The sequence below is a fragment of the Pangasianodon hypophthalmus genome, chromosome 5 (genome assembly GCF_027358585.1).
Source record: "Pangasianodon hypophthalmus isolate fPanHyp1 chromosome 5, fPanHyp1.pri, whole genome shotgun sequence".
Classification (NCBI taxonomy): domain Eukaryota; kingdom Metazoa; phylum Chordata; class Actinopteri; order Siluriformes; family Pangasiidae; genus Pangasianodon; species Pangasianodon hypophthalmus.
In genome coordinates this window covers 24,209,143-24,231,799 of record NC_069714.1, presented here as the reverse complement: position 1 = coordinate 24,231,799, position 22,657 = coordinate 24,209,143, and the positions used below count along the sequence as shown (strand labels likewise).

General features: G+C 37.3%; 2 long non-coding RNA genes across 2 annotated transcripts in view; one reads left to right on the top strand and one right to left on the bottom strand.

The window, feature by feature from the left end:
• Positions 1–385: 385 nt before the first annotated feature.
• On the top strand, positions 386–19,362 carry LOC117597424 (uncharacterized). The gene is made up of 3 exons (XR_004578257.2): positions 386–509; positions 18,958–19,099; positions 19,172–19,362. It is a non-coding gene; the product is annotated as an uncharacterized LOC117597424 (long non-coding RNA).
• Positions 7,500–22,657, bottom strand: part of LOC117597423 (uncharacterized) — a 35,878-nt gene continuing 20,720 nt past the window's right edge. Inside the window, exons 2-3 of the long non-coding RNA XR_004578256.2 lie at positions 8,107–8,208; positions 7,500–7,885 (exon numbers count right to left, since the gene is read on the bottom strand). This is a non-coding gene — a long non-coding RNA (uncharacterized LOC117597423). The remainder of the gene's footprint in view (positions 7,886–8,106; positions 8,209–22,657) is intronic.

The following is a 22,657-nucleotide window of genomic DNA, read 5'->3' as shown; positions in this document are numbered from 1 at the left end:
TTTTCCCACATTTCCCCTTCTCTACTGTTCAACGTAATTCTTAAGGCTTCTTATATTACAGTTTATGACCCAAGCCTACTATCACCACCTAATTGGCTGGCCTGCTTAAGTGAGCATTTTCAAAACATTTTAGTGATTTTTGTTTGGATGCAAATATTTTCAAACACACTGTTTGTGTAGATGAATTTTTTTTTTTTTTTTTTAAATGTGGACGGGGCTTTAGAGGCTATTCAAAAACTACATCTCTGACACCGCTACTCTAGAAAAATCTGGCAACCTTGCAGGTGTAAACTATATACAGGTGATTTTAATAATCTGATTGGACCACTCAGAAAACCAACATAAGCTCCTGTGTAACCTGACTTTCCCCATTTAAATAGTAACATAATATGGTTTCCAACAGCCTTAGCCAATTAAAACCATCACAATATCTATCAAAAATACACTTTTCCAGTGATATCAGTAAAGAACAATACCCCGGTGAACACCACACACCAATGCACTGAAATGTGAGTAAATTACACATCCATTTAAAAAGTTTACTAGAGAATGTACTGTAATGTAACCATGCATCAACCACTGAAGCATTCTGAGGCAGCACTCCAGTCATTCATTCAGTCCTGGAAAAGATGGAGAAAAGTGTTCTCTTCACCCAGACTTCAAATTAAAATGTGTGTTATTCAATATTCAGATTCCATGCAAAATTCATACTTTACAATCCATCTGTCCAATCTATAAGAGTGCCTCTTCACACTGTCTTACACTCACAAATTCAAAACAAATTCAAAACAATTCAAAACACCATTTGAACAAATCTTGGCCAATCAGAATCGAGAATGCAACAGTGCTGTGGGTTAAATGGTGTATGAATTTCTTATGATGTCATGTTCTCTGGACAAAGATTTTTTTTTTTTCTGCAGAAAAATTCTAGCAAAAGCGTCAGTAATTGCCAGATATTAGCGTTCTGTATTAGCGTTCATGTAATGATTCCTGATTTCTGTCGAGTTTGTCTACCTTTTTAATCATGTTATGGTGCTTTTGGGACAACGAAACACAGCATACCTGTCACGGATTGTGTAAAATAAGCATGTTTGTGTTAAAAATTGAAACAAGTAACAAGTTGTGTGGCAAGTAATAAATGCTCAATGCTCAGACTTCAAATTAAAATATGCGTTATTCAATATTCAGATTCCAGTCAAAATTCATACTTTACAATCCATCTGTCCAATCTATAAGAGTGTCTTTCACTCACAAATTCAAAACACAATTTGAACAAATCTTACAAAAGTTAAGGTTAGCATTCGGTCATGTTAGCATTCATTCAACTTATTTATGACTTTGTTTGAATGAAATGAAATACAAAATGTAAAAATTTTGCCAAATTGCAAAAATACCATCAAATTTGTAGAAACAGGTTCAGGTTGCCAGGAATAAACATTTTACCATAAGAAAGCAGATTATGAGACCTGACAGCAGAATGTATGTAATTAAAATGACTTGCTAATACTAGTCTTGCTAATATGTATGACTATAGGATATGATTGGGTAACAAAATTGCTAAATGTTGCTTGAGGTTCTGAAGGTCTGAAGTGTGACTGTTAAAAAGTTACATTTACATGTTTTCAAAATAAACAAGTTAGCATGCCAGGGCACTCTTTATACTGATGGTTTTCTCTTTTTTTGTGCAAGCCAGCAGTTTAAAACCAGTATAAATGGTTCGAATTGGCCGTTATGGAACATTTTATGTGTCTTTGTTGATTTGTATTGTCTTGTCTGTCTGTATCTGTCCTCCCTCTAACTAGGGGGAGTCATGGCCATGCTCGGCTGCTGATTGACCTGGGTGGTGTATATGAATAGTATAATGCAATAGTAATTGCATGTATACTTGTTATCACTACTGCTGGTACAATGAAGTGAAATTTTCTTTATCATGTTTCTTCTGGGTCTGAGTTAGCCAGGGAGTTAGGGAAATATTCTGTAGTTTCTTTCCTTTTCTTTTAGGTTTAGGGAAGGCACTTTTGTTTGAGGCGTTAGTATTGGGTTTTGTTTATTGTATTGACCTTGGTTTTGGTTTCCCCAATGAAATGGCGTCCTGTTTGTTGGATGTATTTCTTTCAAATGCTGGCAGTAAACTATTATTTTTTTTTAGATTCCATGGTCTCACACAATATATTACCTGGCATGTAACATGTAACATTGCCATTTTATGTTTTACCAACTTCCTCTGTTGTCAATTCACATACTGAGTTTGCAGTTTAAAAAAAAAACACTCTTACAACAGACCAGGAATTCAATTTCAATTCATTTTCTGACAGAAAAACAAACATCATTTAGACTGCTAGATAGCCTTCACTTCAGTCATTATGCTAGCTTTGAAGGACAGAAGGGAATGAGGCGTGGGGGGCAGCCAGTTCAGTGTCTTAGTGCTCGTCATTCAAACCCCCAACACACACACACGCTCACACAGACAGGTATAAGTAAGATTTGACACTGATCATCTGCTTCGCCTTGCCCATTATCTCCGGCAGTGGGAAATGACGGGAGGAAATCATCTCTGTAATCCGGTAGATGAGCCTCTTTTTTGTTTGCACCCAGTGTAGCAGAAGGAGCTGCAGGAGATCATATGTTTCTGCTCAGGTACTCTATTATAGGAGCTCACACCTTCTCTCACGCTGCTGACGGATCCGAACAGAAAGGACACATTGAGCCGTTTGAAATGCAATTGCTGGAATTATTGTAGGATTAGAATGACCGTGGCTGTAAGTGCCCTGCCAGTGATTGTGATTAGTGAGAGAAAAAAAAAAGAAAAAAGTCTACCGGCTCTTCATAGATTCTGCTTTTTGAGCATCTTTGACTGTTCGTATCATTTCAAGTGGTATAATTCATTAAATGGAGCTTAATGACACATTAGGAAAGTATGGTAATCCTTTACAAATGAATGCATAGTCAGTTCATGCATACCTAATTCGACGTGTATCCCCCAGATGTGCGATTTTTATTTATTATACTGTTTCACAACGTGAGTCAGATTCATGAAGTCTCTGTAAAACACTTGTCATGCTGTTCTGAAATGTGAGCACTCAGGACTGGTAATGGAGCTATAATAGGACTCTATTAGCAGCTGACTTTTTTTTTTTTTTTTGCATGTCTAATAATGATGGTAATTGAATGATGCTAATTTACAGAAAAATGGAGGCCATGAGTGGAGGTTCAGCCTGTGTTTCTGAGTCCTGGTCTGAGATTAATCCCATGAAAAAATCCTACACCATATAGGGATTCCCCTTCCAGGCAGAGCTGTGTGATATGCAGCTTCATATCTTTAAGGCCTTATTCAACCAGGCTTGTTTAAAACATCTCAGTTTCAGTCTCAGGTGTGTGAGCAAGCAAGCAGCTTGTTAAACGCCGGCAGCTAGCTCTGTGATTATTATTAACTTCCAGTTCATTTAGTCACTCTAATGCTAATTTCAACTTTGGGAATTAAAATAAATAAGGTCATTAACGTGTGTGCAGAGGGCATTTGCATATTTCACAGGTGTACCTCTCTCCGAGTGTTACGTCGTGAAACATTCCGCGAGTCAAATCAGTCAACTCCAAAAGAAACAAAGCTGAGAGCACCGCGTTCATTTAGACTGCACAAAAAAATCTGCACCCAGCACAAAAAATCATGCAAATGAAGGTGCAGTTCTCGACACAGCGTTTAGGTGACATTAATCAAAGCCAAACAGGCAGACAAAGGTGAGAGCAATCCCAGCACTCTTCAGCACGGCTAAAGCCAACGCAGCTATCTATCTCTGAACTCAACCTGCTATTCTGCTACAAGGCTGTAGGAGTGTACTGAAGCTGATGAGAGGAACTTAGATTTATGAACACATCATAGGTTTCCAGCATGTCTGACAGAAGATGGCTTGAAAGTTTGATTGTAGCTTATAGTGACACTCTGGATTTCAGTGACAGCAAACAATATATAATATAATAAATATAATATGTGAAGGCTGATAATACATTATAAATCTTGTTCCAGTTTAATGCGCAGTTAACCCATATTCATTGCACTTGAAAAACATGTAATTAATGTAAAATATATAATTTGAGGTTAGGGTTATTCCCAGGTTCATACAGATTTTTACTTCATTTGTATCAGAGTGATTTAATACAAATTCAAATGAGCAAGATGGACGTGGTGTCCCTACATATCCTGACTATGGCTTTTTTCAAAGACTACCCTCTGAGAGAGGTTTTGTCAGGCAATCAAAACAATAACTGCATATCACCAAGAGTGCAGTCGCAGTTATAAAAATTAATGTACAGCTCTGTTCCTAACATTGACACTTTTCTACGAATGCCATGTTTTTACACACTTTTAGACATGTTTTTGTTTGTACCTGCCCACGATATGAATTTAGTTGCCTCTATTTCCAGCGTGAACCTGACCAGGCAGTTACTAATGATGAATGAATCCATAAGCTTCACATCTGACCGCACATGGTTGGTGTGGAAGAACTCTAGTGTCCTTGAGTGCATACATGAATATTGATTTTTTTATATAGATCAGGTTCATCTAATACACTCTCAAACTTGACAGGATAGAAGTGTAATTCATGAGAGAAAAAAAATCACTTTACAAATGACAGTCTATGTACAACAAGCTGTTGGGAAAATTATCGGATTATGATTAAATTATAATTATCTAATTACTTTTTAGTATTATAAAATGTTGTGGTGAGGGAAAACAATAGAAAATACATCAACTGTTTTCCAAAAAAACATGACAATGAATGTAGACAGGCCTATTTTTAGTATCATTGTCAATTAAAGCTGATTGAAAACCACTAAATATTTAGAGAGAGGCTGAGTGACAGCACTTATAAGTGAACTTGATCCAAGTCATCAATCACCATTTTCTTCTCGGCACACATCCCAGAGCTGGTGTTTTCCTTAAACGAAATAAATCATACGCCTTACGAAGCAAACATGGGCTTGATCTGGGAAAAATAACACTGCTAACACTGTACGCTGACACCATGTCGAACAGACAGGAAGAAATGACGTGCTCCTCATAGCAGTGTGTCCACAGCATCATCTCAATCTGTCTGTCAGAGAGACGAAGAGTGAATCACTGCACACGCCTCTCTCTCCCTCCACGTGGCCACGACCACAAACCAACATCATAACAAAGAGTGTTTATGGGGGGAGCAGAGAACGAGAGTGGCGAGGGCAGCGGAGCAGAAAGGGCTCGGTGGCGATCAGACCCCTCTCCCACCTTTCGCTGGCGACGGCGTGCATTGAAATGCAAATTCCCAGCCAGGGTTCCCACCCCGCGTGCCACTCACAAATTGAAAAGCAGTTTTTATCTATGCAGATGCAAGCACGGTAATTGAAGTTAATCAATCAATGCTAGCTTTCACTAAAACCTTGAACATGATTGAATAAAGTAATTATCATTCAGGGGAGAATGATGAAGTTGTAGACAGCATGAACCTTATTAAAGAAGGATTTTTAGTCACAATGGCTTAATTTAGCCGGCATTCCTTTGCCTTTCTTCTCCTCTTTTTATTATCTCCTTTTTTTCCTGGTGTCTTTCATCTGGGTCTTTAGCCTCATTCCCTCTGTCTGTCTGTGTTTATGTTTCTGTCTCTGTCCCTCTTTTTCCTTACTGTAGCACATATTAGTGTTATAATTAAGAATTATTATATTACTTGCCTTTTGCGCTACAGAATGCTTATTTGGCAGTGAGTCTTTTTTAACGCTTATGAAGGAAAGGATCAAGAATATGTCAAATATTTTACATGGAATATTCTATAGGAAAGACCATTAAGTGTGTTATTAAGCATGTTGCATTTAGAAATTCTAATAACCGAGAAGAGTTTAAGATAAGCTAAGATGACACACTGCTCTTGAATTCGGCCTGTGTGAAAAAGACATCTGTGTCAACACACTAAGAGACGCTTCGACTGCCTCCCGTCGGTGGTAATTGAGCTTTTCCTCACCTGGTTCCTCTCGAATCGCGCTTGGCTACCTGGCTGCTGCCTCCTCCATCCTGGCCCTGGACTTGTGCCTCTAGCTAGATTCAGTTAAAGACCTGGCTCTGTGCTTTGTCACTCGGTTTAATATGCACCCTACATAATTATGCAGGATTCACAGTGCTATCAAACTGCAATTCAAATTAGTTCAGGATTAAAGGCACAGAACAGTACTGCTGCTTTAATTGCATTGTACTGCGGTGATCACATTCAAATACCCATTACTCATTGCCTCTGTGGAGCAATAAGTCAGAGGGATTAATACGCAGGCAGGTGACAGGGCCAGGCCATTAAAAGGCAGTTATGCAGAAAGCATGGCTGGGTTTTATTCACGTTAATGAAATCAGCGGAATGAAACTGTAATAGATTTATCAAAGCTCCGATGGATTTGCAGTAAATCAGTTTGATTCAGGCAATCAAACTGGACAATAGAGATAGTTTTCAGTGGCGGGTGGCTGGCGTCTCGGACGGCCGTGTGAGAGGAGCTGATATTCTTCTCTGGGAGGATTTGGGGAGCGCTAGGCCCTATTCCCAGAGCTCAGCGGCTCATTTCAGACGGCTAAACGCCACCAGTGCACATGCTGATAAAACGTACCGGCTTCCAGTTCAACGTCATATTTGTCTCCCCCTCCCACTTCCTTCAGCACTTTTCCCTCAATCTCTGTTTCTCTCTGTCTTTCTCTTTGCCAGTTGTTTCTCTGTGCTTCGTCCACGCTCTTCCCCCCAAATCATCAGGAGCTTGGCTTGGGAAGGTGTCTAAAGGGTTAGATGAATGTGTTATGGAGTCCAAATTTACATCATCTCATCAAATGGAGCACCCACAATTTGCCATTTCAGATGCAGTGGGGTGTTTTAACTGTGTAAACTTGGATGTTTTAGTAGCAAATCAAATTTTGTTTCCTAGAGTGTTTTTTTGTAGTTTAAATTTAAATTTAACGTCAAACACCCAAAGAGTAAAATCAAATGATTAATATCATGGATATCGATTCTGATGCATCTACCATCAAGAATTCAGGTAGGTTTCAAAATGAACATCACGATGGTTTCTGTGTTTCTTTTACTCTGCTTGGCTGTGATAGACACACCAGAGACACAGTTTTGCATTAAGAAAGGAATAAAACACTTCAAGACATGCTGTTATAGGGAAATTAATTAACAATGGGGTGGTGCAATGGCTTCCGATGTGAAATGGAATTACTGGTACCACCCTGGTGTTGATTACTTTTCTATAACAGCACATCCTGAAATGTTTTAATCCTCTTCTAACACAGCAATTTGACAATGTGAATAATTTTTATTTATTAATGAATGACATCATACTTTTATCCATTTATAGTTATGTTTGATGTTGTGAAACGTTTGTGGAACAAGGTAGTTCCTGTTATCAGTTACATTATAACTGAATAAACATCTCTTCACAGAAAACTTCACAATGTCAGTGATTACACACATTTCTTTTTAATATGTTCATGTGCAGCATTCGTCCTACAAAGTCCTATATAAGGTGTTACTGTAGAAATAACATATTAGAATGAACACATTAATATATACCTGGCAGACAGAACCACAGTCAGAGCTGCTGTTACAGAATATTAATCAACATCTTCCGACCAATCAGAATTAAGTATTCAAGAGCACTTTGAAGTAAGTATTTATAGTATATCAGGCCAAAAAAGCTTGACCTGCCAAAAAGGCTATTAATATTATCCCAAGGAGAGAAAAACAGGGATGGGAAATATAACTTTGAAGCATATCAGCATCCTTAAATCTCTGTTGTTCATCAGTTTTCATCAGCTCCAGTGTGATCATAACATCTTGTAATGTTTGGCTCCAGGATTTGGGTCTCTTTGTTCATCCATGTCATACTGTTTGTACAGCAAAAAACCTTTGTTTAAATCTTATTACTTCACAGGATGGTAGTTTCTATGGATCATTCAAGACATTATACATTTAACATCAACTTAATCTACATTATAGCATCAGGAAAGAGTCAAACTGCCTTCTGTATTTTTAGAACATCTAATTTTACAGTTGAGCCTCAGAAACAAAGATTGTGCCGTCTCGTTTTATTTTTAAATTCACTTACATTCTGTTGGCAGTGTCAGGTGGTGGAGACGGTGACGGTTGCAGGTTAAGATTCTTTATTTTCGTACAGGCAAACAAATCCTAAACGTAGAGCAGAATCAGTCTGGAAACAGGCAGAAGTCAGGTGATGCAAACAGAGTTACATGGACAAAAGACAAAGACATAAACCAGGAACCAGAAACGTAGCCGTAACCATAAACACAATAGTTATAGACCATAAGGCTACAGGTATGTGACAGTGAGTGTATAGTTCGCACTGAACTGTAGTGATGTGAGTCCTTAAATACTGTGGCTGTGATTGTGTAATTGAGTCCAGGTGTGTGCAGAATGAATGTGAACGTGAAATAGTTTCTGATGGCTGCTGGGTACTGTAGTCCTTGGTGGCCATGTTTGTAGGACCACTCTGTAGTCTGGAAGTTGTAGCCAGCAGCCACGTTCGTAGGCCACTCTTTGTTTCCTGGTGTGGGAAGCAGCGCCGTATCTGGCATTGAAGTGACAGGCGGACATGTCAACATCTATAAAGTACTATAAATCTTCTTCACAGATTGGTCTGAACTGGTAGTTTTAGCTATAGACACTTCCACGATGTTTTAAATATTATATACTGTATATAATTTATGCACATATGCTGAATACCTTCCCCATATAAAGCACAGGAATCAGCCACATTAGACTCTTGGCTAGCATATCCTCTACTTCCTGCAAATCACCATTACCTTTTTTCTCCTCTTGTTCTTCTGACCAAACTGGTTAAATGACCTGAACTCAAATGACATTAGATTTCAATGTGTTCTTAATGAGTCGTCTACTGTATTGTATAAATTCCAATTATACCCAATTAACCCTCAATCAGTAGCACCTCGTCTGGTATGTTTTTTCTCCTCCTTCCCTTCTTATTTTATGGTTCAGTGCTGCCTAAACCATTGATTAGGCTGAGTGAGCACCATTACTAAATGACTACCTTACCGAGGAGATGGAGCCTCTTAGTCCTAATAGAGAGGGCAGGCTATTATACTACCTCTCTCTCTCTCTCTCTCTCTCTCTCCCTCTCTCTCCCTCTCTCTTTCTGTCTGTCTCTCTCTCGCTCTTTCTCTCTGTGCTAGTATCAACTTTTTATATTAAAGCTTCCAAGCTTGCCTGGCTCCATGACTTTGGCCCTGCAGAATGTTAAGTAGAAATCTCCCAAGCGTGGACAAAATCCTATTATTTTATAATTACTGGGCATTTGTTTTAGCTTTGGACACTTCATTGGGCATGCATGAGTGTACACAACACTGCTCAGATGGCCAGTTAATGAACATCTTCCCTCCCCGGGCTGCACTGAATATCATGCATGTTCTTAACATGTGTTTTACGCTTGTAAAAGAATAGATAAGTTAGTAGTCAGCAGTGATGAAGACACACAGGAGACCCAGTTGTGCCCTGTGTGTTTATACAAGTCTCTGTCACCAGCACTTTGTGAAATAGCTGTTAAATAGTTCAGACATATGTGGTGTTTACCAAGACATTTTTTTGCCCCAAAGATCTAGTACATTTGTTTTTTTGCAGAACTTGACTCCATTTCCGTCTACAGTGTTCTTTCATATTTTATATTTTGTTCACTGGAGAGAAAAGTTTCACTTATTACTTTAGCAACATACCCCATGATGGAGTGGCATCCCATCCAGGGTGTATTGCTGCTTATAATTCCCAGGATAGGCTCTGGATCCACCACGACCCTGACCAGGATAAAGGGAATACAGAGGATAAATGAATGAACTTCTCTGATGTTTTCTCCCACATGGAACTTCGTTTACAAGCCAAACAATTTAAGCTGAATAAATTTTCGATGGTTAAGCCTAGGGTTATGGGCAGGGTTGGCATTTTTACCTTTCCTTATGACTTCATTTGTAAGCAAACATCAAACATTACCCCATTTGATTGAATTTTACACATTTCTAATAATGCCAGGTGGACCCATGTGATTGTTGACCAAATGAATAGCTGTTTTTTGTTCTCTTATTCCCTGTGTGCTCTTAAATTATCTATAAAAATCCATGACACTATTTGGTAACATTGTAAGATTATGGTAACAAATGATTTATTTTCAAGTAATGCACAATTAAAACTTGCTTTTGAATCTTTGTTAATATTATTAGTAAGAATTAATAAATACATTAATTAAGCAAATGAAGAAAAAGCATAACAGCTTGGCAGATTTTCAGCTCCAGTTCTAGGCACCCAATCCCCTTTCAAAAATCCAGTTTTTTTATTGTTTTTTTTTATTTTTTATTAATAATTAACATATTCATATCATATCATATCGATCATTAGTTAGTCATTCTTAATTCATAATTTTTAATACTTTCACAGCTGCAAGCTTTGGTACAGAGGAGGAAATGGAAAATATAGTAATTACTGATACAAAGCACATGACCACGCCTATTTAAGCATTAGAACTTCAATGCAAAGCATCTGAGATGAATCGTCCAAGTCTTAAGATGATTCATTAGCAAAGGATGACAATAATATCTTTAAGAAATATTTCCAAGCCATGAAATTGAAACAGTCTTTTCCTATCGCTGCCAAACACAGTGTGCGTGTGAGCCTTTTTCTTAACTCCATAAGAAACTAATTGTGTTATTTATAGAGGGAGTGAAATTAAGCAGGCTTAAAAGCCAGTGCCAGAGATTCATGCTTTCAATTCACACCGGGCCCCCGATGCCGGCCACATTAAATAGGTTCCCTTATTACTCCATAAACGAGTGCGGCTCCTCGCACAAACCACAAGCGATAAATTAAGAGTAATAAAAACACCAAGTGCACAGACAGATAGAGAAATTAAAAGCCACCTTCTAATGCATTACTTACTCCACATTCAGTACAATAAAATCAAGTAAGACAATCACGCTCCTCCTCAGCCAATCAGATGCACCTACTGCACTGGCGATTATAATATTCAAAAATGCTTACGGCTGATTTGTATCTCATTTGACTGTGAGTAAATGAATCTAATAAATATTAGCACTTTTAGCAGTCCATTTCCAAAAGACATAAAATTAGGATGTAAAAGTGGATGCATGGACAAAATTAAACGGTTTTCCAATTAGGTCTCACGCTGGCCGAGGCCATTGCTATTCCGTAGGGCAGCTAAACTACTGGGCGAGTTAGAGACAGCTACTGTATCCAAATCACTGTGTACAATAACTACTGCAGGAAGCTATCATATGACCTAGTGCTCATAAGATCTTTCACAACAGAGGATTTTGAAGATGCATTGAGAATATTTTCTCATGAGGAAATATATATAATGCACTGAACAGCAAGTATTTAGCATTGTGTGATATTTTTTCAGTTTTAAACCAGCAACAACAACAACAACAAAAAAACAACATAAATATATAAACTTACATAAAGTGTATAAATAATCCAAAAATAACTACAGCGGAAAAAGGAAGGAAGATATGGAAAAGAACTGTGGTATGATCTTGTTGTTTCAAAGACCTAATTTTATTTTATTTTTTTATTCAACAAAACTTTAACTAAAGACAGGAGAAATCTTGAAAATCTTCAATTTGTCTGCAACGTCCATGTGTGTGATAATCATACTTATACACGTGTGCTTTTTGGACTGCACTGGTTATAACTCCGTAATTATATCAGTAATGAGGATAGCTATGCTTTCTCTCTTTCTCTTTTTCTTTCTGTACGCTATTGGTCCCGTGTTTTCTGTCACCTCTTTTAATCTGCTCTAATGATGATTTAATTATGTGCATAAAACAAACATACATTAAGTATAAATTAAAGCTCTAAAGCTGTAATTGAAGCTTTGGCCTTATGTTATGTTTGGCATTCTTAGTAAGCTCTTCCTCACATGAAGACAATTTGTAATTATTCACTGGTTTTCAAGAGAACACAAACATCATTAATCAGGCTAATATTTCTGTTTTTGCTGCAGTTAGTATTGAGGTAAAAAGTAGATTATTATATTACTAACATTTGATGCACAACCCAATAACAAGTAATCCACTACAATGCACAACGATGGGAAATATAGGTCTAATGTTCTGAAAAGTCCACAACATTACCATTATTACCATCTTATTTATTTGAAATAAGCATTTGCTTCCATATCTTATGATAACAAAGTCCTTGTGGAAACAGGTTCACATCTTGTAAATACTATCTGTCTATGCATTTTATTTAATTCTGTGACGCCCCACCCCCTCCACTACCACCATCCACCCCACTCCTTCTTTTATTCAGATCTCGTTATATAATTGAATGCTAGGATCCTGAGTTTGGCACTGATGATACTGGCTTAATGAGAAGGCAGGAAGTCTTCAGAGTGGGAGAGTGTCATTAGCCTTTCACACCTCCGCCAGGCCACACTAAGGGCCAGAGCCTGATGCTTGCAGCGCCACTTCTAGTTAATCTGTTCTCCTTGATTACAGCTCCAGCTGAATGGTGAGGAGATGTCCATTAGGAGTTCCTGTTTGCTTCTCTCAGGCAATCAGTGAGACCTTTGCAGTCTGTTTAGGTGGTTACACACCTAGCCAGTGTTGACTTTAATTCATCGTGTGCCATGTTGGTTTTTTAGGTCACTGACACAGCAAGGCAACTGTTGGCTTTCAGGCTCCCTCAAGCATTGGTGGCTGTCCATTATCTGTAATATTTGCACCATTTACACTAGTTAGCACTTGTCAGCGTGTTGAAGCAGTGTTGGCTGGCAGGAGAAGTTTTTGGCTGTTCAGTCAGTGCAGGAAAAAGAAGTAAAACAAATCAAGAAAACAACACTCTCAAGAGGATCAGTGGTGTTTAGTTTCTTAAATGGGGTCTACATGACTGTAGGAAAACTTGTTTCTGATAGGCAAGCCTTTAAACGTTTCTCCAAAGGTGCAAATGCTGAAAACATAATGGTCCAAGATCAATTTTATTTGTCTAAGAATATAGCTAGCTAGCATTTGCACCTTTGGAGAAACTATCTATCTATCTAGCTAGCAAGATAGATAGATGCTTGACAGTGTCATGAAGCTGGTAACAGGCTATGCTAGTGTGTTTGGATACATAAGTACTAAACAAGATGCTATTGCAATAAATAATATATCAGTAGGTAATGATACAAATAGGTGGTGATCCACTGACATATTAGCACAGTATGCAATTTGGAACAAACAATTTTTTATTATACTGACATACTGCATATTCCCCCTTTGCATCATAGTCCATGGTGACCAGCGTTATATGCTTATGTTCTTGTTTCTGTTCTGTCCCGACTCCAACAAAGCCTTATTATGCATTCTTGTCTTTAAGCCTTAGCCTTAGTGTCCATGTTTCTAGGTTTTGACCATCGCTTTTATTCTGATTGTGATTATGGATTATCTTGGCTTGTTGCTGCCTTCTGGTTCTCTGTTGTCGACCTTAGGTTACTGTACATCATGCTTGGAAAATAGCAGTTCTCTCAAAGGCTTAGATTAATGGTGAATTAGCTGAAACTGTGTAGTAGCAGTGTTGTAAAATTAGTAGCTTAGCCTATTGTAGTTAGCTAGTTTTTTCTTTTAGTGATGGACAGCTAGCTATTTCAAATGCAGTGTAGTGTAGTTTTATGTTATGTTTTTTCTTTTGTGTTTGTGAGACTTTATTTAACCAGACCCCTGTCTAGTCTCTTTACTGCCACCAACAATTAATCTGTCAATCATACTAAAGTTACTATGCCCCCTTTCAGCTTACACCATAGCCCCTTTAGCGGGGAACTTTGGGGTAATATGGTAACACTTTAATTTATGGTTAACTATTTCTAGGTCCTTCTTAGTGTATTAGCTCTCTGTGGATACAATTTTTTGTACAATATGTAAATTCATTGTTTACTATACTACCTGTACTCATATCCTTAATGCTCTGCCATTGCCTTCACCTTGCACATAGCTGTATTATATCTACATGTATCTATTCCGTTTAAGCCTAATGTGTCTACTGTACAGTGTTATATATTCTCTCATATTATTATTATTTGTAAATTTTATTATTATATGTCTTGCCATCTTATTGGTATGTGTGTTCATACCCAGTCAAATTCCTTGTGTGTGTGAACACACTTGCCAATAAAAGCTCATTCTGATTCTGATTCTGATTCTAATTATAATTTATAAACTAAAGTAATTAAGGATACTAATTAAGGACTGGTCTAAATCTGAATCTTATCAGATTGAATATAGTAAATATGTCAATAAAGCAATTTGAATTCAAATATTTATAAGGTTGGCTTAGATTTTTAAATTCTAGTCCTACCTTGCAGAGATTCAGCTTTTCCTCTGTTCCCGATGCACCTGATATGATCCTGCTCATGAAGGACTTCTCAGCTCATTATCAAGAAATGTTGGGAGCAGAGGAAGCAAAACTGTGGTAGGAGAAAGCCGGTGTTGAGGTCTGCTGGTGTAAGAAGTCATTTAATTATAAATGAAAGTGTTATTATTAAGTACTAATTAAATTGAACTGATACTTTTTTAACACCCCCCTCTTCTTCAGGGAACATTCAGGTCTTTGTTAACAGTAGGATTTACATGCAAAATCATCCAATATTTATATAGTTTATAACTTTTGGAGTTCCGTCTCATCCCTTTCTGAATACAGAATACAGAAACAAAGATACAAGCACATATTCAATAAAGAAGAAGAAGAACTAGATATTAATAGATCATTATACCAACGCATTGTCGAATTCTTGAATCTGATTGGTTAGAAGACAGCACCTCCAGCAAATCACAGTTTTATATTAATGTGCTTGTCCTAAGCATTTTTTTTTATATACTATTTTTTATAGTAATATATAACACACGGACCTGTCTAGTGGATGCTAATAAACAGGTAATAATAATAAATAGTAAATAATAGAAATAATGATAACACAGATTTAAAAAATGTATTATATAAAACAGAAAAGAATATAATCTTTGATATGTAAGGAGACGCTTAACATTTAACATTTATGGAAGGAGTCTACAGTGTCAGTGCTTTGTAACCCTCAAAGTTTTTCATCATGGAAAAGTCTTCATATCAGTGGAGGCTTCTGTTTTCTTGGTAATATGGCAAGCTGTGTGTGGGTTTTTTTCCTTATTAAATTCAAGAGAGAGGAAAATGAGAGGCTCGTGAGGGAACAACTGTATATCTGTTATAACTTAAGTGATAACAGGAACTAACTTGTTTCTTGGATGTTCCATAATGTTTAGCATAATTATAAATGTATAAAATGTATAAAAGTTCATTGCGTCATTCAACAATAAATAAATAATTGTAATCATTGGCACACTGTTAGGGTATAAGAAGAATAAAAGATGCTGTTATAGGAAAATAATCAACTTTGCGGTTGTAACGGCCATCGACTTCACATCACACTACCTGTCGCTGATTATTTTTCTATAACAGCACACCTTGTGTTTTACACCTTACTTGAATAATTATTCATTTGTAATTAGTAACCTATATATTGCATGCTTATAAAAAGTTCATTACTGACCCTTAAATTAAAGTGTTATTATAAATATTTATAGTATAGAAATATTCCTGTTTTCTACCTTCACTCTGCTGAATATCACAAAAGATGTTATGGAGATGCAATTATAGAAAATAGGATTCTTCAGGGTCTTGGTGAATCTTGGTGGGAAGCCGGTGATCACGCGTAAAGTAAATGAAAGGGCAGGGCAAGAGGTTGGAGAGCAAATGCTGCACTAAAGAGCTTAATAAGAGTTTGTAAAGCTGTGTGTGTGTGTGTGTGTGTGTGTGTGTGTGTGTGTGTGTGCGTGTCTGGGGGGCTGAAGGCCCCACACGCTGCAGGCCGATCGCAACATGGCTCTCTGGGTTTATCTCTGGAGGCACAATTAGCATTTCCTCGGGTGCGGGCCTGTTTGTTTAGGTTGACACAGTGAAGAAAGGCCTGACATTGACCAGAGCCTTCCGCTTTAATGTGTCCCATGTTCTGCATTTATCACTGTCACACTGCTGGCAGTGGCAAGAGACAAACACACACACACACACACACACACACAGACTTGAAGATGGACCATTGGGTAAACTCACTGAGCAACAGAAGGGATTGATAACATCTTAGATTTTGAGCTCTGTGCCAAAACGAGTGAGTTTGAGATGGCTGTTAGTTAATAGAACGATAATAAAAGAGTGTGTGAAGTTGCTATTGAAGTGAAATGTACAATGGAGTGTACAGTGTTCATCTATAAAAACATATTCAACACACATACAGGATATTGCTTGGATTGTAAGAAACACATACATAATAGTAGGCATTAAAAAAAAAACTTTTTCTGTTTCTGTTTCCTACATTAATAAATAAAGACAAACACAGGGATTGTAAGTTGTATGTATTAGAAACTGATCTCATGGAAAATGTGTAAGAATTAGAACAAGCGAAGAGAATTAAAATATTTTCATATTGTTTTGGTGAAATATTTTTATGGTTCCATAAAACTGAGGTCAAAATAGTTATAGGCATCCTTTGTCTTTTTTTGGATGTTTGCCAGAATTCAGATGTTTTTTTTTCCCCCCAGAAATAGAAATTTTATCAGTTCTTTATAAATTAGATATCATTCATCTATCATCAATTCTACTTTTTTGTATAGAGATGGTCCAGAACGAGAATGTCATCAAGGTTGTCTTTAGTGATTTAAACCCAAATACACTGGGAAGATCACAATACCTCTGAACATTTTCAAGCATCAGGCAATAAAGGTGCTTTAATTAGTTCATGCATTCATTTAGCAAGCTCTTTATCCAGATCAGGGTCGTGGTGGCTCTGGAGCCAATCCTGGAAACACAGGGCCTGAGGTGGAAATAAACCCTAAATGGGGCATCTTTAATGAAAATTTTAGAAATTAGTTGGAAAACACGTAATTTGCCATATGCATCTTGTTTTGCCTTTAAAATTTCCTTGCACAGGATTATGAAAAAATTTTATATTCCTCATGCATTGTGTGAGCATCCTCCTTTTTGCAGCTTCCAGTGTATTTGAACAGCGCTAGCTGGCGTAGTGTCTTAAGTCAACATTATCCCAGCGTAATTAGTGATTAATTAATGAACTCCTAATCACGGCTCATTATCCGGTGATTTGTAGCAGTGAAGCGGCTGTGCTGCTGTCAGAGGAGCTGCAGGCGAGAGATTTTCTGTATAAAGCAGATGCTTCTCTTCCACACACACACACACACACACACACACACAAAACATCATAAAGTGCTTAATAGATCAAAAGATATGAATCAGTCTGAGCCTGTGGGATAAAACACCTTAACTAATAAAGGACATATGGGAAAACGGGAAATTGTGAGAGGAAATTCGTGAAGTTGTGCGAAAGTAATGAAGTAAACTGTGTGTGTGTGTGTGTGTGTGTGTGTGTGTTAACAAGACAGGATGAAAGCTAATTGATGTAGAGGGACCGTGTGTTATCGTTACCTACATGAGAAGTCCAGCTCCATGGTTACTGAGCATAATATCACCTAAGCCAGAACATCACACTCACAATACAGTCTGATGGAGATCTGATACCACACACACACACACACACACACACACACACACACACAGAACAGCCAAATAAACAAATTGCTTTCTTCACCTCCAGAACCCTCTGCACAGCTGGGTGCTGAAGTCTTTATTTCCTTTGACAAATTTGTGTAAGCTTCTTTTACACAGTGACAGGAAGATCAGTTAACCTTATCAGAAAAAAGATAGTGTGTAATGAGTTATTACATATATATGTGTGTTTATCTGTCCACCTCAGCTTTCAAGACCGCAGTATGCACAGAATAAAGCAGTCCGGATTTGTAACTGCATTTTTTTTTACTGGGGTCGAGCAAAAATCAGGCTATTATGGATGGCCATGTTGTGCTTTTGGAGGGAATGTGGACATAACATTAGCTAGCTAGATACATTTTTCTAACTGTGTAACATTCCAAAGCCTGCATTCTTGCTGTCTGTTGGCTCACACTCCTGATGTTCAAGAATTAAATTCACCTATAAACACTCAGTGTAAAGTGAAATGAACTGCTACCAGAGTTAGTTAATTAGTTTTTTCCCTGTTCATTCATCCTTGCTACTAAAGCTGAATTCATGAGAAAAATGTGTAGTCACTTTAAAAAAAAAAGGAAATGAAACCATTACTATTTGGTTTTAGAAGTCCTACATATTCAAGTCTTACGTATACACAAAGGCTTGTACACTGGAATTTTGGAAATTTGTTGTGACTTGTTGGAATTAAAAAGAAATGCAAAACTGAAAGATAGCAATACCATCTACTATCTTTCCTGAATATATTACATTGTATGTCTTTTTTTAAAAATAGAATTATGTATGAGTGGGTCGGGAAAATATTATATACAATCTCCTGCCTGCACACTGCTAAAATTACCTCCATTTTGTACCGCAATACATTCTTTCAGATTTCAGTAGCATAGGCAAGGAGTTGGAGTTGAATAGGCAAGGAGTTGAATTGCTGGTCAGTGATGCAAATTTGTAACATTTCTCTTGGGAATTTATTTACACTGGAAGTCTACTATACAAAACTTTTGGGGATCACACGATACTCATTCATTGTTCAAATCCCATCCATAGCCAGGAGTCCATGAGAGTGAAATTGGCCTGCTCTCTGAGTGAGAAGGATTTAATTACTGTCCCATGTCAATTGAAATGACACTAACCAATCAAGACTAACCAATCACAAACTAACCTATCCCAGTGAGTAATTCCTTCAAGCATGTCCTCTACTAAACTACCATAACATAACTTATACTAAAGTGCTATTGAGCACTGACTCTAAGGCAAATCACAGGTTTATATTAATGCACTCATTCTAATATGTTATCATTTCTAGAGTAACAACTTACGTGAAGACTTGAATGGCCGACACTCAACATAAACTAAATTTAAAAAAAAAAAAAACGTGTGTGATGGCGGGGACATGGACATGGCTGAGTGCCACCTGCGGACAGACAGGAAGCAGGTTGAACCGGCAGGTAATGCTAGATGATTCTCATGCGCCATGATCATGGCGAGGTTACTTATGTGTGCTTTGTGTGTCCTTTCAGGCAGAATGCCAAGAATCTGAGAGAGAGTGAAAGAGCTGACGGAGCTTACGCATCACACACACACACTCTCACACACACAAACGTCTGTATCATGATCTCAAAAGTGTTTGTGGGGGAAGCCCGGAAATATTGGGACTGTGTTTTATTTTGGTTTTATCCAGTTGAGTTGTTGAGAGATTGCTGTTGGAACATTAAATTGAGCCCCAAAGTTCCATCAAAGTCTGTCTGTCTCCCGAGTCCTGCTTCCCACTCACCGTTTCCACATACCGGGTTCTATAACGTATAATTGTTTATATTTTTCTGAGTGTGTGTGTGTGTGTGAGTGGATGTTAATTAACATTTATGGAAGAATTCTCCAGTGTCACTACTTAAAAACAGTAACTCTAAATTTTCCGACACAGGAAATTCTTCAGGGTGCTTTGCAGTTTCTCAGTAACATGACAAGTAATTAAAACATATCATCCTTTTCCAAATAAAATAACTGTTAGCACCTGTAAATTGCTGTGCCATAAGAGAAATAAAACACTCCAGGATGTGCAGTTGTAGGAAAATAATCAACTCTGGGGTGGTAGGAGTAACTCCGCTTCGTGTTGAGCCACATCACACCACCTCATCTTTGATTATTTCCTAGTACGCCGCATGGTGTTTTATTCCTTCCATAAAACACACACTGCAGATTCCACTACTACCTACACACACACACACACACACACACCCAGCACATTTGGTTTACTTCACATAAATCTGAATAATTGTTGTACAGTGTGTGAGGAGTAAATCTTTTGAGTGACCCTTTATGGTTTATTGCGTAATCGGTCATCTGTTAAATTATAAGGGTTCATATGATTTTTAATGACTAGCATGTACTTGGTTATTAGGTAGTTAATGTATCTCTCCTTGGCTTCTGAAGATCTTCAATCGTACAGGGTTCCAGCTCTAATCTAACACACCTGATCAACACACCTAATCAACATCTCCAGAAATGTCTGAATATTAGAGGCAGGTGTGTTGGATTAGGAGTGTATGTAAATGCAGCAGGAGGGCAAATCTTTAGGAGAAGACTGGGAACTCTTGCTATGAGGTTTAGTCTTTCTCTTACCTTGTTTTTCTGCATATTTCAGTACAGCTGTATGCTTATGATCCCAGATATCCAGAGCAAAGCTTCCCTTTTTAAAAAAAATGACAACACATTTTCATTTGTTTCATACTGGAACACTGTAGCTGTGTCTGAAATCATACACTGTGCACTTTTTAATAAATTTAAAAAAAATGAATAGATCAATAGATTAATAATAAAGATAATAGCTCCTGTCAATGTATATGTAATGCAGAATAAATAGGTTTGTGTTTCCCTAATGTATGCATATCTGAAAAAAGAATATTTATTATCATTTATATACAAGGGGCCATATTCAGAGATTGCGACTTAAGTTCAAAAGTTATGTTAATATTTACACAGAGAAAGTTACTTGTATTCTGAGCTGGGTTACACACCTGCTTCAGCTGACATTTTATGCACCCCATTCAGGTTAACGTTACCTGTGTATAGGTTGTAAAAAAAAATCAGGGATAGAAAATCCAGACTGAAGAAGGAAAAGGTGGTTTTTTTTTTTTTGTTTTGTTTTCTGTCAAATGTAATATGATTCAACATAAATTAAGCTCCCAGATTAAGATTCAAAGCGTCAAAAGTATTATTTATTTATTTATTTATTTAATATTGGCCACAAATGACTTTTTTTTTTAGAGTATTCACTTCAAAAACATAAATTTCAGCATGACATATTGTGGTTACATCAAACTGTCAGACAGTGATGCTAGACTTACACACAATACAGCTCCTTACATGCAACTTAGATACACCTTTGGTTTTGCAAACTCCACCTCACCTACATAACTCTCGATAGCTTCTGAATAGCCCTCAAGTCTGCAGTTACACACATGTAACTTAACTCTCTCTGTACAGGTATAATGACAATAAAGTTGAATTGAAATGAATTTGTGATGGGAAGGAAAATTCCTAGAGAAAAGAATTGAAAATGTGTCGGCAGACCAACTATAATGGCATGGAAAGAAAATATGCTATTTATTAGATTATTCAGTCCAAATAATTACTAATCCATGAAGCATGTGTAATTTAAGGCCAGGTCCACACATGTATGCGTTTTAATTCTGATAAGAAAATGAATTACTTTGTAGATCAGCTAACTTCAATTTACAGTAGCTTTCTTGGCATGATTGTACAATTTAGCTCAATATAACTTTTTTGATATACTTAAAATACGATATCAAAATATATAGGTACAAGCATGTGATATACAATCAACCTTGGAGAAATCACAGGAAATCATTTAAAATACATATTAAAAGAAATGAACAAAATCATTTTCAACGTAAATGATACAAAGTCAATTTTATACATATTTGTATTATGAGATTGCATGCCGCATGACAGCTTTGTACTGCATAACATTCAAATAGTGATATTGCACATAGTTACATCTAGCCCTCATACATACAGTATGCACTTGATCAGCATCTTAAAAAGTAATTTGTGTTTGACTTTTCTCAAGTAGCCTTTGATTGACAAGTAGAAATCTAGCAGACACACAATCCCTCTAGGAATTCTCCTTCCCAACACAAACTTCATCTACGGAATATCAATAAGACACATATGGCAACTTTATGGAGCCTTGTGAAGCGTGAAAGTGGAGAAGATTAAATAAAATTCAGAGCCTAATAGACTTCTGATACTTTACAGGCTTGATGTTGCAAGTAATTTAATATCAGAAATGAACTAAATCTCTCTTAAATAATTTTATAGTTTAATGATATTCTTAAAGATGATTCTCCCAAACACTAAGCCACCTTTTACTTCTTACCACATGGCCATTTTGTACACAGATATGAGATGCTGAGCAACCTGCAAACAGATGAGTGAATCACAGACAGTGTGAACGACCTGGTGATACAAAAACTCTCCCAGAATGCTAAAAGCAACTTGTGCTGTGCGATCGATGGTGTAGTTTAACAGTCGAGTCACTGTGTGCAAGCTTGCAGCGCGTAGACAGCAGGGTGTGACCGTTATACATGATGTGGCAAAGCCAAAACAAAGAGAAAGTTATTTCAATTCAGCACAGTTTTGTTGCAATTTTTTTTTTCACCAAAGGTCAAGCACTGTCAAAATTATCAGCATATTGACCTTTTTAAACATTCCAGAAACATCCCGATCATAGATTGTACTCGTGCTCTGGGACGCAACCCTAAAGCAAGGAGTTAAAAGTGTTTCACACAGGAAGTCACACAGGAAGGCAGTCTGTCCTGGCCTGTTAATGCAGCTTCAGTTCATTTAAAAGCTGCCACTGAATGGACGCACTGGAGGCGTGTGTTTATTGTCAGTTAGAGTGAGAATGGCTGATGATGATGTGTAATCACTGCTGTCAGGATTCATCTACCAACTTCTCTGAATACTAGATCCCCATGTTCTCC